Consider the following 17385-nt stretch of genomic DNA (forward strand, 5'->3'; position numbering starts at 1 on the left):
TTGTTTCCTCCCGGTGTGAGCTATTCTTCATCTTGGCTTGCTGCGCGCACAAAACGATATTTGCAGAACAGCCTGCAGCAAGAAAACAAATTGCAGCACTCCAGATATCTATTGACACTAATATTTCAGAAACGTGCCCGAATTCTTCAAGGGCCGACGCGGTCCTCCTTCGGCGCGGAGGGGGAGGCGGTGGCTCGCACGACTCAATTCCCAGCGCCAAGGCGATGGGCAGGAGGGACGGGCTGGGGCAAGAGGGGACACGTAAGCCTGTTGCCTTTGAGTCCTGCTGGGAAGCGTTGGCCCAATCTGCAGTGTAGCTTCGTGCCTGCTTTCCTGCATGGGACCGTGTGAGGTCAGGGGGAGAAGCTCCAAGAACAGCTCTCAGTAAGGATGTTCTGGTTGCTCCCAGCTGGAATAGGCACCCTCTCCCTCCCTGCGGCTTGCCGGGCTCGCGAGAGAAGGGAAGGTCTCGAAGCCTTGTCTGAACCGCTCCGCAAAGCTGCTGCGGGATCTCGCAGGATCAGCACCGGCGAGGTCCCCTTGGACGCATTCCCCTTCTCGGCGCGGCGCTTCTCCGCGGGACCCAGCCGCTCCAGCCTCTGCTTGGCATTTATAGCTGCCATTTGCAGCACTCTGCTATTTTCTGATGCTCATTTAAAAAAAGCAGCTGACACCATCTCGCTGTTCATGGGAGGAAACTATTTAGGGACACAACTAGTGGGTTTTGGAAAACTTGCCATAATGGGAGAGAGTTCCTTCCAGCAGTACATCTGCCTTCCTCCCTCCGAGAGCTGCGGGCCAGCTCAGCAACCGGCTCAAACAGAGCAGTGCTTAACAGGGCGCTTTTACTGGGACATTAACAGCTTAAAAAAATACAACAGGCAACTTCTAAATGGAACTATTCGGAGTCAGCTGGAGCTGGGGGCTCTCCGTGCTTCCCAAGCATTCGTCCCTCTTGGAGAAAGATGTCAAAGTCCTTCAACCAGTTTAAACGTGTTCTTGGGGCTGAGTGGCAAGTTGAAAGCCAGCATGTACTGATGCGCTTGGCAGAGCTGGGGTTTGTGGGGATAAAAGGCTTTTGAAGAGGTTGGGTCTGAACTATCGCAACCCCTCCAGCACCAGGGGAAGCTGTTAAGGACAAGCAAGCTGAGAGGGATGCACAGATTTTTCTCTCTGGTCTTGGTCGTGGCCGGTGCAGTCGTGATGGGGGAAACGGGCTGGTTCTGCGTGGCAGCACAAGTGCTCCTGATTCCCAGAAAATGATGGGGTGTGAAGTGGGGGATGGATGGGGGGGGGCTCTCTGTGTCCCTCACCCTCTGCTAAAACCCGTCCATTAGCCAAAGGTGTCTCCTGACTTCATACGCCTGCCAGCCAGGCAGCTGCTCTGCTGTCAGCCCGTGTCCACCACCCTTTCCGTGCAATTCACGGTTTCATGCTTCTAAACTTAGCCTTGCTTTTGGGGTGGGAGAGGGATGAAGGAAGGTGGATGATGGGGAAGGAGGAGGGGGAGCGTTTCGCTCTCCGGGTCTATTGTCTAATCAAAGCGAGCCTGACTTTAAAGGCTTCCCGTTCCGAGCGGAGCCGATGGGGAACATGCATCATTAAAAATGTTCAAGTGCCTCCTTCCCAGCACCTCTTTGAAACCGCTTGCGACTACGCAGCCTCCGCGTTGGCAGGGGGTGAGCAGGCAGCTCCGGGCGGGCACGGGAGAGCTCCGTTCTGCAGCCCCCGTCGGATGTGCGGCTTCTTCCTTTCCATGCAACCCCTCGGATGCTGTAACGGGGACCGGGCCGCTGTGAAAAGGAAAAGCAATTTAAACGTGAGCTTCGCTCCAGGCTGCAGGCATCTCTCCCTCCTGTAACGCAGCACGTGTGCCAGGAACCGCCTTGTTTGCAAGTTTACCCCGTCTCATTTTCCATTTCCGTAACATCTAGGAGTTGGCTAGGTGTTACCCGCTGGAGCCAGCGACCCGTGGGGCAGTGCGACAGCCTCCTGCGGCCCCAGGGATGCTTTTTTCTCCCTCTGTAAGAAAACACCTTCGTTCCACAACAGCTGCATCCAAAAAGCTAACGCAGCAGTAGGGAGGTGATGAGCGCGTGGGGCCTCAGCTCTCAAAGCTGCACAGCACATCTGGGTGAGGAGCTGCTCTTCGAGCCCCGTTTTGCCAGCGCCTGGGGCAACGCGGGGCCGAGACACGCCGATACCGCAGCGTGGGGACGGGGCTGCGAGCGAAGCCGGGCTCGGAGCGGCGCTGCCGCAGCAGGTACTCCCAAGCCGTGGCCGCGCGGGGAAGCACGCGAGAGCCTGGGCCGGGGCTGCCGCTTTCCGGTGAATCCCCTCCCTGCCCTGCCTGTCGTTCCTAAGTCGGGTGGGCGATCCTGAAAGAGGTGCGAGGGGGAATCTCCATGTTCCCAAACGGGTGAGGAGCAGCCTGTACCTCCCAGCAGCTCCCGGGGGAAGGTCTCCGTCCTCTTGTGGCAATGCTCCAGGCCCGTTCCCCCTGCAACCTCATCCGGCAGGAGGAAAAGGAGAAGCAGCGGCATGCCAAGGGCTCCGTGCGCCTGTCCCGCTGTCTGTCCAGGATCCCGCCGGCAACTTTGTTTTCCCCTGGTGTAGAGAGGATTTAGCACGACGGCGGGGTTGGGAAGGGCTGTAGGGAAACGGCCTGTTCACACTGCACCCACGGAGCAGGATCAGATCCCAGAGGCAGCGGTGGAAGAAAGCAGAGATGGCCGGCGCTGGGAAGCAGGAACATCTTCCCCGCGAAGGAGCCGTCCTTTTCCTTGCTGAGCTGCGGCTCTGCGTTTGCAGCCCCATCACCTTTGCGCCTGGCTCCCTTCCCCGCACGGTTCCTCCGTCACCTCCCTGCTTTTATGCTCCAGGTTTCCAGCCAGAAGGAAGAAAGTCTCCCCCGTGGCAGGGGCAGGTGGATGGGCTCTGCTTGGCCTGACCGAAATTCAGATGAGCAGAGGCGCCGCGTCCTCGCTGGCTATCAGCCCCGCTCAGCGCCGCCGGGAGCCGCAATTCGAAGCAGCTGCTGTGCGCCGATACGGCACCGAGCCGCCTTCCAGAGCCCCCTGGCTCCGGCGCTGCCTGCCATGTAATCGGGCTGGGAGCGAGGGGTAATCGCCAGGGCTGGGGGGGGTGTAATTAGACTAACGGTGGAGAAAATTGGCGGAGGAGGAAGGGATAAGCCAGCCCCACTCGGCAAAAACCTCCTCGTGCCCCCCAGCAGGCTCCCGGATGCTGGCAGGAGGGCAGCAGGATGGGGAGCGAAGCCACTTCCAAAAAGCTGCTTTGAGATATATATATATATATTTTTTTTTTTTTTTCTTATTATTTCGGTGGCTATGAGAGACCATTGTGTTCAGCAGCTCTGACTTGCTGCATTAGGCAGGCCATAAAATTTTGCGTGGTACTAAGCTTTCTTATTAGCCTTTATTACCGAGCAGGGAACGAGCACAGAAAGCTCGGCTCCACGGGTGGGGAGCTTTTTAAAGCAATCACCTACGGCCCTGCAACCTGTTATGCAAACTCCCCGTACAACCGAGATGGATTTGTTACCCGCATGCGGGATGCGGGTAATTATACCGAAATCGCCGCCTCTTGACACATCAGAGCATGCCGTGGTCGCTCTGTGAGTTAGGGGGGGGTCCCGTCCCAGGCCCGTGTCGCGTGTGCGGGGGGGGACGGCGGAGGGCGGCGAAGCGAGGCGCCGGGCTCGCTCTGTGCTAATTCCCGGGTAGGAAATAGCAGTGCAGAGCGCTTAACGCCTGACGATAAGCTTGGCCTAATCATCCTCCGTGTTCACCGCCGGGCTCTGGCACGGGTTTGGGCTCAGTTCTTCCTCCGGCCGTGGTGGCACTGCCCGTGGAGGCGTTGCGGCCGAGCAGGCGCTGGCATTTTTAGCAAAGAGGCACCTAGAGACTCCAGCCTAGGCAGGGCTTTGCTGCGCAAGGTGCTGTATGGGTGCAGAATGGGACTTGGGTGGCTGAGGACTGAACAGGCTTTGGTTTCAGGCTGACAGCAAGAGCCAGGAGGTGCCCTGAGATGGGGGAAGACCTGGAAACCTCATCAACGGGTTTTGCCTTGGGCAGCGGCTGGGAGTTTAGGAAGGGTTTAGTGAGCACATCCCCAAAGAGCAGGACAGGAGAAGGAAGGGATTTAGTCAAGTACAGCGTAAGATTTTCAGTCCCTTTGGTCTCTTTCCTTCCTCTCAAGAGCTGCCCTGAACCCACCTCCCCTTGCACCAGGATTTACCCTTAACTCTGCCCACCTCAGTCCCTCTCTCCCCACCGTTGCAGGCCAGCTTCAGGGCAGTCCTCAGGGCACAACCGCTCTGCGTGGCCATGCCAACACCTCTAGCCAGGCTGATACCTGCTGCTGGTCAACCCAACCCTCCCTCAAGGTCAAGGCCTCCAAGGTGAAGATCTCAAGAACCTCCATAGACCAAACTGAGTCAGAAGAGGGCACAGGAGATACTGGCATTGGATTTTTTTTCCACCCCTTCCTGCACACTGAAGCCTGGGGAGGAGGAAGGGGTGAAAGGACCCAAGGAGCCTCTGGGCATGGATTCAACTCAGTTGCTGGGTGTTGCTGTGCCCCAGGTGGTGTGGGGAGCCTCACCTGCAGCAGGGCTCCCAGAAAAGGGCTGCACAGGGAGGAGGAGGGAAAGGAGAACAGGCTGAACTCATCAAGACGTTCACAGACTGGCTTCCCTCCTCTCTGATTTTGTTTAAATTAAGCCATCTGCCCACATTAAATGGTAAATTATCTCAGCTGCTGCCTGCCTCTCCATGGGGAAACTGGCCAGAGAAGGAAGGGAAGGAGGGTGAAGGCAGCAGGGCTGCAAACCAGGCTTTCGCTTGGGGAAAGCATTGGTCCCATGGAGGTACGTGTCATTTCCCCTTCCATGCACTGGAGATTAGCCCCAGGCAAGCAGGGGAGGTCACCTCTGTGGGATCACAGCCTGGCTCCTCCGGCCTTGGAGGAGGGCTAGAAATTGGTCTCTAATCTGCCTAATCGAGTGGAGCACTTTGCAGCACGACCTTCCTTGGCTCATGTCCTTGGGAGTCCTGTTCCGGGAGGCAGCCGCCTGCTCGAGCGATCAGATAAGAGCCCACGTCGTAAATCTTCAGCTCGGCGGAACAAAGGGACTTCAGCGTAGCAGGACGACCGCTCTGGGGCTGCGGCGGGGGACAGCTACCTCGGCCGCAGCTGAGACCGGAGCGAGTTTAGCTTGGGGCTTCTGCTTGGTTTCTGGCTCAAATGGACCCTGCAAAGAGGGAAAGGCATGCTGGCCTGGTGGTTGAGGGATGCGTTTTTCACCGTGTTATCTAGCTCGCCAAGACTTCTCTGCTTCTTGGGGATGCCTTCAGAGGCGAAGCCATCTCCAGGCCCTGGGGAGCTGGCTGGTGGACAAGCTCCCAGTGGGAGACCCCTCTTCTCTTGGGCAGTTTGGAGCCAGTCCCAAACCTGTCTGCTTTAGCTCTGGACGGGCTGGTCCTCTCTCCGAAGAGGATGGAGGTGGGCGCATGCATCCATCCTGCAGAGGCTGCAAAGAGCCAGGCATAGAGGTGGTCCGGTCTCCCACCAGCGGCACGGCGGTGACCTGGCCGGGGACCCCAGCTGCAGACTGCCTGCCCCCAGTGGTGGATTTGGCCACCCCTCTGCTCTTGCCACGCTGGATGGTCTCCCATGGCAATGTCACCACTTAGCAACACACAAGTCTGCCACCTCACCAGCCACCCCCCTTCCCTGCTGGCCCCCCATAGAGTGCCCGATGCTATGACAACACCCCAAAAATAGCCATCCTCGCCATGCAGCTGTTTGGGCCTGGGGAGGATGTGGGCCGGCCAGGGGGGACTTTTGGCATTTGCTGCCAGCTCCTTGCTGAGGCCTGGCTCTCATCACTGGTGTAACGAGCTCTGCAGCCTCTGAGTCGCTCCCCAGGGCTGGGTCAGGGGAGCACTGGGCAGCTGGTTGCAGCTGCAGCAAGTTCTGCTGTAAGCTGGTGGCAACCAGTTAGCCCAGCAATTTGGCCTTGTTGCAGGGGCAGATGTGCTCCTCAGATCCCATGGGATGAGCGGTGGCACCTGCAGGACCTCCTGCATCTCGTGGGCTCCAGATGGCTGTAGGCGGCCCTCGGAGAGCAGCAGCCAGAACTGGCCAATGTCTGCTTGGCAGCCGGCCCCTCTCGCCCAACTCTGGATGGCGAAAGGCTGCCTGCTTAGTCAGACTTGACTTGGAGGAGGCGAGCGGCGCGTGAGAGTCCCTGCAGAGATGGATTGTGGTGGCCACGGGGGGTCTTTGCTTGAATGCATCCAATGCTGGCAACCGCAGCTCCTGCCAAGGGATGGCTCCGCCACACTGGAGAAAGGCTGCACCCACCCTCCACCGCTGGCATCCTTTAGTAGCCCCTTAATGACAGAGGAGAGCATGGCTGGAAGAGGGGGATCAGGCCATTTTTCTAATGTTGTTTTAAGCACAGCCGGAGCCAGGACCGGGCGGCATAGCTCTGCTCCACTCTGCTTTGCGAACCCAGCTCTGGCTTGCAGCAGCTCGGGGCGTCTGGACCGGCACCAAGAGCATCTGCAAGCAATTCATGTTTGCAGAAGCCGTATCAGATAGCTGCAGCCGGCTTGGCTGGTTCGTGTGCGTGGAGTCGGCAGAAGGGCCCCGACACCTGGGCCGTCCCCAGGCGCCAGCAGGAGCGCCGGGCGCTTTATAGCTATATGTAGCTCTCGGCGGCTGCGAGGCAGCCCGGTTAGATCCGGTGCGTGGGCCACGGCACTCAGCTGTGCTCACTGGGTGTGATGTTTTCCGAAGCTGTAGTGTCTCCCTTCCTTGTTTCAGTGGTTTCCTCGGCTCAGGTTCGCCCCTTCGGAGGTGTTTCAGGGTCTCTTGCCCAGTTGCGCTTGGCCCTGCTGCGTTTGCCAGGGCCGTAGCACACAGGTGCTGCTGAGCTCCTAATGGAGAAGGATCCCGCATCCATCCGGTGCTGAAATGGGGATGCAGGAGTTGGCGGAGCATCTCAGGGCTGAACGTGCAATAGGACTTATAAAGGACCATGGAGAAATGGTTTAACAGTGGTTTCCCCTGCCCTCAGCTCCTCTGTCCCATGCTGCAGCCAATACCTGGGGAGATTTTTTTTTTTCCAAAAAAGCAACGAAGGCAAATATTCATGGTGAGTCAAGCCTGCATTTGACTGTGGTGTGAGACACGAGTGTGGGTCCTCTCCTGCCCCACCACAAGGTCAACCCCTCGAGCCCGCAGTACGTGCCTGGGGAGGAACGGGCTGCTCCTGCGATGCTGTTTGCCATGAACGGCAGAAGAACTGAACTGAAGAAACTGCATCTGGGGCCGCTCACCCGGCACAGGGCAGGCGCAGGTTCGACTCCCGCCTCGGGCAGAGCTCCCCGGCCCCGGAGGCACGACCTCGGCGGGGATCGATTCCCTCCCTGTCTCCTGGTTTACGATGCGATCTCGTCTGCATTTTCCGACTAGCCGAGGGAGCCGGGTGAGTCAGCACTTCGCAAAGGCTGAGAGGGCGGCTGAGCAGCAGGGGAAGTGCGGAGAGAAAACTAACAGTGGGTTGCAGGTGAGGAAATTTGGGAAGGAAGGTGGCGAGGGCTGATGGAAAGCCACAGGAGAGGACACCGAGGAGAAGCGAAGAGCGTTTTCCCCCCCTCTTCTGCTGGAAATCGGCAGCTGATACTGCTGCTTCCTACTAAATCCACCCAAAGGACCTAGACCAAATCCCCAAGACCAACCTAAGAAATGCCCAAATCAAAGCAATGGGGGTGAGGGAGTCTGCCGCAGGGAAGACAGCAGCCGGTGGGAGGGAGAGAGGGAGGAATGGATGGAGCTGAGTGCAGGGAGTTAATCGACTGTGAAAAGGACTGATGGTAAGGGCGAGGGGCAGAGCCTGAAGGGAAAATCACACCTGCAGTGAAGATGAATGAGATGTTTTCCCAAGATGAATGAGGGAGCCTTCGCAAGGGCACTCGCTGGAGGTCTGGGCAGGAGACCGCGGAGGAGATGAAAGGGTTAAACCAATGAACCAGGTTCTCATCAGACTTTCCAGCAAAGACTTAGCTTTTTCCACTCGTTTGTATTTCTCTCCTGGTAGCGTTTAGGTGCGATAAACCCACATGTGCATACACACGCTGCCCTTCCCCTGAGGGCTGCCTTGGAAAATAACATCTTCCATCTGAGGATCTGTGCATGGCTTGCATCCAGGAGGCCTCAGAGCCTTATTAGCTCCAGGGATGTGTGATTATCCACAGGTGTCAGAGGGGAAAAAAAGATGCAAAGAAGCAAAATGGCTTGGCCCAAGGTGTAAAGAAAGTCACTAGCAAGGCTATGAATAGCTCTGCTGGCTCCTTAAAGCAAGCTGAGTGCTAGGCTGTGAGGCCTCCTGAAAGGTGGGAAGCCATAAACCACCTTCTGCTTCCTAAAAGACTCACAGAAGGGAGGGATGTGCAACAGCAGCGGGGACGTACTGGACTTGGCTTCTGAGCGAGGACTAAAAACCGGCCCAAACCATCAGAACCAGGAGATGCCGTGGGCCACACAATGTAAGGAAAAGGACGGACAGACGCAGAAGCGACAGGCAGATGCTTGCCCTGAGCAGGACCTGTCCTGAACGCTTGGGTTGCCTTTAACGTAAGATCGGAGAGGGGCTAAGAGCTGGCCGTTGGAAAGAAAAGCCCCAGAGCTTTCCTCACGCTGCAAGTTTGCTCCCTCCCGGTTCCTGCGTCAGGTGCCCCCTCAGATCTGCTCTGCCCGAGGAGTGGAAAATTTCACCCTGGTTGCTCTCGCTCCGGCTGGCAATTAGCAGCCCCTGAAGCACGAGAGTGGATAGTCCCTGACGCTGCTCTCTGCGCTGGGCCAGCCCCGGCTGCTATTCTTGCTCAGATGTGTCTGTTCTTTTTTGGACTGGCTTTTGTCTTCATCCAACCAGCCACCCCGTCTCCCAGACAGGAGAGACGAAAATGAGCTCTCTCATCCTCTGCGGAGGAGAAGATCAGGGAGAGAGACAGAGGAAAAGTGAGGGAAATTAAGCAGAAATAGCTTCAGGGGTCATTTAAAAATATCCCCATGACTCCCTTAAAATATATATATAGCAAGAATTCATAGTCTATGGCTGAGGGAGCTCCAGGCACCAAATGTACAAAGTGGTTTTTGATAAAGACCCATGGGATCATGAATGGGTTACGGTGAAAGGAGTGTTTTTGGGAGGGAGGAGGAAGAGATCCCATGCCGTGCTCAGGGCGGGACGGCCTGGGGTTGCTTTCCGCGATCCTCCCGTGCCCATGAGCCACTCTGATGCGGGGTGAAGTCCCATGTCGGTCTTGTAGGGCCTCTAAACCACGGTCCTTTTACCTCAATCTACCATCTGGCCAAATCCAGGTCATCCGCTGTTTGTGTAGGGCTGGCAACGCAACGGCCCTTGGAGACCCCATGGGTTGCCAGAGCCCTTGCCAGCCTGGTGCAGCAGCTTTACGGCATTATCACCCAGTCCATGTCCGCTTTCCTCCCTCCGGAGTGAGCTGCGCTGGTCCCTCTGCCTGAGCGAGAACCGCCTGGTGTAGGCCCTGGGTCCCACAGAGGCTGCGAGTGGGCCAAGGAGGCGGCGGGGCCGAGACCAGCCCTTCCAGAAGGGAACCGGTCCCGTTCTTTATCTCCAGGACCGGAAAGGGAGGAACACACTGAACACGCTGAAAATGCCGATGGATGGAACGGAAGGGTGGCAACGCGCGGGATGGAAACGGTAATGAAACGCCTGCACGCGGAGAGCCCAGCGGCCGGCGCGTTCCCGCGAGGGGAAGCAGACGAAGCCTCTGCGGGGTCAGCGCTCGGCTGGTTTAAAGCCCCCGGATGCTCCCAGCGGCACTAAGCCCTTACACCAGCTGGCCCGGTCTGTTCGCTTTGAGAACCCAAAGTGTTTTTCGGCTCCTGGTGCTTTAGGAGTAAGAAGATCCCCTTGTTCTTGGGAGCATTTTGGGATCAAGGAAGGCTAAAGGTCCCCTCTGGAAAGCAGCCCGTGTCATCCCGCTCCCAGGCCTGTCCCAGAAGCTGCGTGATCAGCCAGAGCCCATGAATTATTCACTGCTCCTCCGTGTCACGGAGGATCCCGTTACGCTGTGGAGATGGGTCTCCTTGGGCAGCAAAGCCTCGCCCAGACCCGGCAGCTGGAAACTCAAGAGCCCGAGGGAATTAAACCCGCAGGCTCCTTCCTCAGGTCCGGCGATGCGCAGAAACGTGCCCAGGCTGCGGTAGCAAAGTCAGCCGGGCTTTTAGATACCGGCAGTGACTTTGGGGCCCTGACTGAAGGTTGGCGAGTGTCTCCTTACAGACCTGTGGGGTTTATTGATTGTCTCCTGCCCGAGTTCCCACCCCGTTCGGATTGTAACTGCTCTCCTCGAGATGACAAACGGAGCTGCCAGCCTCCCGGCTCCTCTGATTTATTTTAATTGCCATCTTCCCCTCCCTCCAGCAACATAAGACACAACAAAACCATGCTGGGAGTACCCAAGCTGGGACGTGCCGGGGCGCGTTTTGCAAACTTGGTGCTTTGTGGAGGTTGATGGGGCTGTCTCAGTTGGTGAACCTTCTTTCCCCACCTGCCTTGCGCAGAACAGCCCCCTCTCTGAAAACCCACCACGAGGGGAAACTGAGGCACTGGAGCTGGTAAAAAGGAGGTGGGAATCTGTGCATAGGTGATAGGGAAGAGAAATCAGCGTTGGGCTGCTCGTGCATGGCAGTATCCCTAGAGTGGAGGGGTTTCTGAAATCTTCTGGGCTCCTCGCCTGCCGCAGAAGGTGATGCATTTCAGCGTGACACCCTTTCTGCTTGCAAAGGTGTTGGGAGGGAGGGAACGTGTTGCGAGGACGTGGTGTTTTCACCTTTAGGGCTGTAGAAAAGATGCCTCGATGTGACAGGCTATCCTGGAGGACAGGACGTGCTGCCCAGCATGATGTTCTTCACTCCCACAGCGGCTGGACCTGCGTCACAAGGAAGAGCTGCAAGACATGAGACAGGACACCCTGGAGACTAAAGGGAGATGGGGGATTTTGCATCTTTCTGACAGCGCTTGGCACCGCAGGGAATGAGGTGCCAATCCTTACGGTGGTGTAAGAGAGGCGCAAGGTGCCCTGCGAGTTGGTTGACACACAGGGCCATCTTCTCCATACCCCTGTGCGGACACTGGGCCCTCTGCAGGCTCCTGCTGAGCTTTTCAAGGGTGCCTCGTGTCCCTTCCCAGCTGCTAGTCCAAATGGCTGAGAAACGTCTCTTGCCGCAGGCTGTGTCCTCGCTTTCCTCCCCACTGGGACAGCAGGGAAAGGGCCCCTGTCTCAGCTGCTCAGAGCTGGGAATCAGCGCTGCCGGCTGGCTTTTCACAGCATCCTTGAATGCTGCCTCTTCCTCCCAGAGCAAGCGCCACTCATCTTAAAAATGTCACGCTTGGCTGTGATGTTATAGCTCAGAGCAGGGAGGTCCCCCTCCCTTCCAGACCCCCCCCCTCCCATTTTCCCCCTCTCTCCCCATCTCCTGGCCTCCATTCAAGGACCTGACAGGCACCCAAGAGCCCCAGCTGCTTATCCGTGGGATTAGGAGCCAGGCCTCGGTTGTTCGGATCAGCTTGGGGTCCCCTCGTCCAGAGCTGCCACCTGTTCGCCAGCAAGACGCAGCTCATGCAAGGATGCTGCAGCACTCGCTCATCATGTCATGGCTGTGGCAGCGTGTCACTGTGCAGTGACATGGCAATGACTCGAGCGGAGGCTCCAGCCGTTTAAAGGCGCCGGCCTGCCTGGATCACTGTGAGCCTCGTCTCATCCTGGCGCGAGCACAGATGGGGTTAGTTCTTCTGAGCAATGCTGCTCCTCCTGAGGTAGGATGGTCTCATTTTTCTCCCTGTTTCTCCAGAGGGAGGAACAGAGGCACAGAGCGATGATGGACCAGACTGCTGCCCTGGCATGATTTTTGGTCAAAGGGTGTCTGAGCAGAGGATGATGATGTGAAATTAGGCACCTTCAAGCACAGGTAGTGACTGTAAACCAGAGGAACTAATTAGCTTGCAGGGGGCAGATGGACCAGAGATGTGACATTAGCCAACGAATCTGCAGCCCATGGATGTACCCAGCCTCTCTGGGTACCACGGAGCTTCCTTGGGCTGCATCCCTGCCCCAGGAGCAGCAGGGCCCTGCCTCGCTGCAGTGAGCCGAGAAGAAACGCACCGAGGGCTGCAAGGGCTTGGTGCTGCAGAGATGAGTACCTAAAGCCAGATGCCTCCATCCCGTATGGACATTAGTGCCCTGAATGTAGCCATCCTTGGAGCATCCCTGGGGAGGGCAGCTGGGGACTGGAAAGGGCAGGAGGCTGAGAGCATGGAGGGTGCCTGGGAGCTCAAGTCTTTCTAGTCACGGGTTAATGCCCAAACACCAGCCTTCCTTTGGACACTGGTCTTTAGTGAAGGACATGGCCCTGAAATGTGATCTTGGATCCCCAATCCCCAAGGCTGCCTTAATCCTCTCTGTACTTTGGGGGGTTATTCTTCCCTTTCCATTAATCTCTGAATATTAGGTGGAAAGTGAACAGTTACTGTGCTAATGGCTCCATAAATTCCTTCATTACTTATTAAACTCGAGCACTCCTCGCTCAGCTGAGAAAAAGAGACGAAATGGAGAAGAAAAGGGCTCGGAGGGTGGCAGGAGGGGCTATGCCAGGGCAGAAGGCCCAAGATCTTTGGAGCAGGCCCCGGCCACGGCTGCAGGTGGAGGGGCCGGATCAGGCCCCGGCAATTCACGGGCTGCCGCTGCCCTCTGCCGGCAACAGGGCTGGGGCCGGGGGCTGCCCGCCTCTTCCTGCCTGGGCACGGGGCTGCGATGAGGTCCTGGGAGCAGGAAACTGGGGAGTCCTGGGCTGGAGGGAGGGGAAGGGAGGCAGCCACCTCCGACGCTCTTTCCGTGATCCTCTGCCGGGGAGCAGGGTGGTGCTGGGAGAGCAGGATGCAGACAACGATGCTCACGGAGAAGGTATGCGGGAGGGAAGGGGTGAAGGGATTGCCTTGCTTGGGGAACTGCTACAAAAGACGTCCCCAGAGCCTTTGGGATGGTGATGAACTGAGCCTGGGCAGGGAGGAAAGGAGCCTGGCTTTAGCTACTGGTTAACTCAAGCAGAGTCACTCCCGATCGACCTCGGAGCGAGGCACAAGGATGCTGATCCCTGCTCTGCGCAGGGATGAGCTCCTGGTACCCAGAAGACCAAACAGGCAGTGAGACCAGTTCCTGCCTGACCCCTGCAGGAGAAGCAAGAGGTAAAACCAGAGAAATTCCTTGTGGTTGACACTGTACATCCAGAGGGACTGTCACCATGTGGGTGTAATAGGAGAAGAGCTGATCCAGGAGACGGGACTGGCTAAGGACTCGAATTCAACGCAATCCTCTGACATTGCCTCCCCGTGAGACTGCGAGCACGTCCCAGCCATCTCCTGCTCAGCTGCAGAAAGAAACCAGCTCCCTCCCTGCTTTCCTCGAGGTGCTGGGAGCTGCCTTGCGGATCACTGCCAAACCTCACCAGGATCCCGCAGGGTGGATGTTTTCCAGCTTTTTCTGCTTGCGAATGCTAGGTCTGGGCCGTTGCGGAGATCGTTGCGAGGATTGCAATGACTAACCAGGGAAGCTTTTGCCTCCCCTGCGCAGCGTTCAGGTCAGAGTGCAAGACAGCTCACTTCGGGGCTGGTAGCTCGCGTCCCTGGAGTGCTCTTGTGGCCTTGCCTAAGTGAAGCTAATGTATTTTGATGTCTCTAATGGCCAGCTGGGATGCAAGTGCTTCTCCAGGAAGAAAGTTAGCCTGCTTGAATACCAAACTGCAGAAGCCAAACAAACACCTCCCCAGTCGAGGCGCTAAGTCTTCTGCCAGTGTCAATCAATCAGTGGTGCTCAGGGCGGTGCTGGTTTGGGATGGAGCCAAGGAGCCCTCTTTACCTCTCCTCCTAGGTCAGGTTGACCTGTTCCTCTAAGACCTTCCCAATCCCGACTTTGAAAAAGGAGACATACAGTTAAACAGCTAGAAAAGGCTTTTGCAGAAAAGGGCAAGTTTCTTTGGTTCTGCAACATCCAAGTATTACCCAGGATCAGCCCAAGTCCTCAGAGGTACTTGGATGCCCAACTCCCATTGACACCAAATGTAATTAGATGCTTATATCTAGGCCATGGGCTCAAGGGCCATCTGGCACCTTAATTATTTATACATATATATAAACGCAGACAGTACTCTTTATCTAGTCTGGGCCTGGGGGGAGATTCCTGCTCACGCTGTATCATTTCTCATGGCCTGACAAAACGTGCTCTTTTCCAGGGCTCTTTTCAGGTGCTGCATTTCCTTTCTCCAGTGCCAAAACCCGCTCTGAAAAGCCTCAGTCCCGCCAAATTGTCAGCGACCCATTGCCTGTTGCAGAGATCTACATCTGACTGCGGCTGCCGCAGCGGTGGAAAAATCCAGGAGGAGAAGATTCCCCCCTTTGAAGGAGCAGGTTAGAAGAAGGATTGAAATCAGATTAAATGACAGACAGAAGGCACTGTCCCTTTGGTGATGTGTCCCATTGCTCACCCAAGGTGTCTTTTAAACTACGAGTCATCAGCCGAGGAATTTCAATTTCTGTTTCACATACAAACTGAGGCGCCACAAGGAAGCGGTTAGGACCTTGGCAGGTTCTGGGGTGTTACAAGTCTGTATCATTAACTGTTTAACGTGATGCATTTCCTCTCAAGCCAGTGGAACTGTTCCAGTTTTCACCAGATGTAACCTCAAAGATGAAGCTGAAATAAGGCAATGTAGGTTTCCCCACATTTTCATCTCACCCCCAAATAAGGCTGGCCAAGGAGTGAGACTCCTCGGTGCCTCTGTGATTCTCCGACAGAAACCGCGGGGAACCCAGAGGGAGAGCTGGCTGCGAGGGGCATTTGCGCTGGGTGTGGGTGCATCTGATGCAGACCAAAGCGGTGGGATTTTTTGTTTTGTTTTAACTGGGATCTGCTGCTCCCCGAAGCATGTTGCGGGCCAGGTCTCCCTTCTAAATTGATCCCACCCTGAGCTCCAGCAACTTTTCTGACAGCCCTGGCGCTGGAACTGAGACATTTCTGTAAAATGCTAACACCTTGATGGAATAGCATTTTTTTTGAGGGGGGGGAAAAAAAATGCCAGAGCATCTTCGTTCAGTTGTGTCTCCCCAGGAAAGCAGCTTGAATCAGCCATGAGCAGTGGCTGCAATAAGCCGGTTTGACAGATTCTTGGATGATTCTGTGTTTCTAAGACACCCAATACTCCTCTGTGCCTGTGACTCTAGCCCTCTTTCGCATACCTCCATATCACTTCATCTGGATGATCCATACCCACATAATTGTATCTGCCTTCCATATATTTTAAGATAATTATATCCACATGAGCCGAGCTCCTATATCACTGCGGGCCTGTCTCTGATATGCGTGTTAGTTTAACTCGGTGTCATTATGGGGGAAAATCTCATTTTCAGGAGCCCGACATACATTTCAAACACAATTTCTCTCATTCATCAGCCTATATTTAGATAGCTGCTATTTACCCACCATTTAAAACCCACCCACGGTTTCAGGAACCTCTGTGTACCATCGCTGTCAGAAGGCGATGATGTGACAGGGAGAAAAGCAGTCTAATGGCCTGCTATTAAAAAACCTGATTCAATTCCCCTTCTGTTGGATTAAGATGTTCCTGGGAAGCTCTCTCCTTCCCATGGGTGGTGACATGGAGATGCAGGGGCATTGCAGGCGAGGTGCCGCGGTGCTTTCTGTTCCCCTTACTCAAACTACTCGCGAGGTGGTTAGCCAACGCGGCCCGGGGGGGGGCCGAGCAGCACTGGGTTAAACCGAGGTCTTCCTCGCGTAGTGGCAGGTCGGCGTTTTTCTCAGACGGTTCCAAATTTCCAAAATGAGCATTTTGAGGGCAGCCAAAAGAAAAGAATGGGTAACTTTCCGGCGCTGGGAGGAAAAGCCGCGGGGCTGCAGAGGGGAGGCGGAATAAGGGTTGGGGGCGGGTGGCTTCAGGGCCGGCAGGAGGCCGGGGTAGCTCTTCCCTTTGGGGGGGGGGGGGCAGCAGGGCCCATCGCCGCTATGGATTTCTGCCCCGGGAATGTTTCCGAGCGTCCGTTTCCAACGCAAAGGGGAAGCTTGGGCGGGAGCACGAGCCCACGCCGCGGCACCCAACGAGCGGGAGCCTGGTTGGGGCGTTAGAGCCGCTTCGGTTGGACGTGACTGGACTTAATATACACAACGTTTTCTGTGACAGAAAATTGCAAACGGTTTGAACATAGCCAGAGTTAAGAGGGTGAATGCTGGCTAGTCACCGGGCTTTTCTTTCCTTTTGTGCTCTACTTTCCGCCCTCCCGCCCCAGCCGTTCGCGCGCCCCCCGCCTGAGGAGAACGGACGAGACCAGACCCCCTCCCCCACCGCGCGCCGCAGCCCGGCGCGCTCTGAGCCCGCCGCCGCAGCCCCACGGCGAACGCTCCCGGGGAACCGCCCCCTCTCTCGCTGCAACCAATCAGAGTCAGGGCAAGCGTGACGGACCGCCTTTTTAGCCTATCCGCAGGCCACGCGGCTGCAACCAATCAGATGCCTGGGGAGATTTTCTCGCCCAATCATAAACGAAGGGTGGAGCTTGGGTAGCAGCCCGCGCTTATTCGGGAGAGACATAGGCTTCAGCCTATCAGAGCAGCAGAGGAAAGGTTACCAGTGACCAATGAGGAAAGAGGGCGGGGTTAATACAGCTCGCGAGAATTTGAGAGGGACGATGGGAACCCGCGTCTAAGCGAGCGGACCAATGGGAAACGGCGAGGCGGGGCCACAGCCAGGACCGTTACAAGTGGCAGGCCGGCGAGCCAATCAGAAAGAGGAGGTAAGTTCGCCCAATGGCCAATGAGCAGGGGCGGTCCCCTATCGTGGAACAGTTATGATTGACAAGACAGCCTGCCCAATCAGAAGGCCGCTCTCGTTCCAACCGTCCACTAAGCAAACGAGGCGGGAAGGAGTGCGAGCGGGGCGCCTCTTTCCGCGCCCTCCTCACGCAGCGCGCGAGGCCGGCCCGGAGAAAGACAGCCCGCTGGACCAATCGGAAAGGGCAGAGAGGGGGGAATGGGCGGGCCTTCCGCCAGCGAGGCCTGGCAGCGCGAGCGCCCGCCGCGCGCGCGGGGGGGACAGGGGGTGGGGGTGACTCGCGCGCCGGCCAACGAGGGCGGCGGGCCCGCGTTAACCGGCCAATGGGCGCCGGGGGGGCGGGGCTCGTGGCCGCGGCGGCTTCCAAGATGGCGGCGGGTGCGTGAGCGCGGCGGGTCAGTCAGTCAGTGAGGC

Source organism: Apteryx rowi, unplaced genomic scaffold, assembly GCF_003343035.1.
Source record: "Apteryx rowi isolate R43461 unplaced genomic scaffold, aptRow1 scaffold_132, whole genome shotgun sequence".
Lineage (NCBI taxonomy): Eukaryota > Metazoa > Chordata > Aves > Apterygiformes > Apterygidae > Apteryx > Apteryx rowi.